This window comes from Nansenia antarctica (assembly GCF_963989245.1).
Source record: "Nansenia antarctica genome assembly, chromosome: 11".
NCBI classification, from domain to species: domain Eukaryota; kingdom Metazoa; phylum Chordata; class Actinopteri; order Argentiniformes; family Microstomatidae; genus Nansenia; species Nansenia antarctica.
Window position 1 is genome coordinate 8019607 of NC_137681.1, and position 1703 is coordinate 8021309.

Consider the following 1703-nt stretch of genomic DNA (forward strand, 5'->3'; position numbering starts at 1 on the left):
TTTTCGTATATAAAAATATTACCATCCACACCAGCATGTTTATAAACAATGTCTGTGTCCACATGCATACGCATGAACGCAATATAAACGCTGTCATTGAGCATTCCACACCAGTAGTCGGCGATATAATATTATCCCCATAGCCCCGCTGGCCAATCAGACGCCTCTGTCTCTCAATGTTCTCGATCATTAACTGTGCATTTATCTGTGAACAGGTTAAAAGTCCAGTTAACAGTGAAAGAACTAGAAGCACTTTGTTCACATCCATTTTCCTCGCTTGTGTTGCCTCGAACACCGTTGCTTGTTGTAAACATAGTAGTTACTGGTGCCAGGATATGACGTTGGAGGGAACAGCAAACAGCTGCAGTGCGCATGATCATAGAAATCTACGCGCATGATGACGTGACGAATACAAAAAGCTCCGTCTATCTCGTCCACACGTCAAAAATATACGGCGAATATACAGCGTTTTTAAACCTCTTCACTCTGGCAGGCGTTTTTAAACATCTTCGTTTTCAGAGGGCAAAAACTCGTTTGCGTCTGGACGAACCCCCCAAAACGAATATAAAAATCCACGTTTATCAAAAAAACGTATAGGTGTGGACAGGGCCTTAGAAACACCACCAGCAGGCAATTACGACCAAGACCGGCCCCTTCTTAAGCCCTGCACCTACTACCAGTCAATACAGTCAGATCGTAGCCATTCATGGTTGGTTCTAGTGTTCGTTACCCTCATTTTTGACCTCCTCCTTTCCGACCTCCTGCCTGACCCCTGCCTGACCCCTGCCTGCCTGACCCCTGCCTGCCTGCCGACTACCTCTCCTGTCTGATCCTCTGCTTGCCTGCCAACCATTCCTCCTGCCTGACCCACCGCCTGTCTGACGTTCCTTCCTCCTGCCTAATCCCCTGCCTGTCTACTGATCACCCTACCAGCCTGACCCCCTGCCTGTCTGCCGATCACCCTACCTGCCTGACCCCCTGCCTGTCTGCCGATCACCCTACCTGCCTAACCCCCTGCCTGTTTACCGATCACCCTACCTGCCTGACCCCTGCCTGCCTGACGACTACTCCTCCTGTCTGATCCTCTGACTGCCTGCCAACCATTCCTCTTGCCTGACCCACCGCCTGTCTGCCGATCACCCTACCTGCCTGACCCCCTGCCTGTCTGCCGATCACCCTACCTGCCTGACCCCCTGCCTGTCTGCCGATCACCCTACCTGCCTGACCCCCTGCCTGCCTGACGATCCGCCTGCCCATCCCTATCAGCCTTGTTACCTTAATTAACCCTTTTATTATTGAACACATACCTGTCTCCTGTGTCTGCGTTTGGGTCCCACCTCTGGTCTTCACATTAAGCTACCTGGCAAGTTCACGTTTTCGTTGAAATCGTCATCTTTCTTCTCGAATCCGCAGGACCTAAAACAATACAGAGGTAAGATATACAGTGCCCTGTGTAACTGATGGGACAGTGAAGCATTTTTTTTCTTTTGGCTTTACACTCCAAAAGTTTGGATTATATCTGATATCTATTTGGTGATTTTGGTTTACATATTGGTTTCACCATTCAGAGAAAACAACACTTTGTATGCATAGTCCCTGTGTTTCAGGATAAAATGTGATGACACAGATTTATCAAATTTTACATTAAGCAATTTAATCCTTTCCATGCAATACCTGAAGTCTGCGAGCCATTGACGACACCA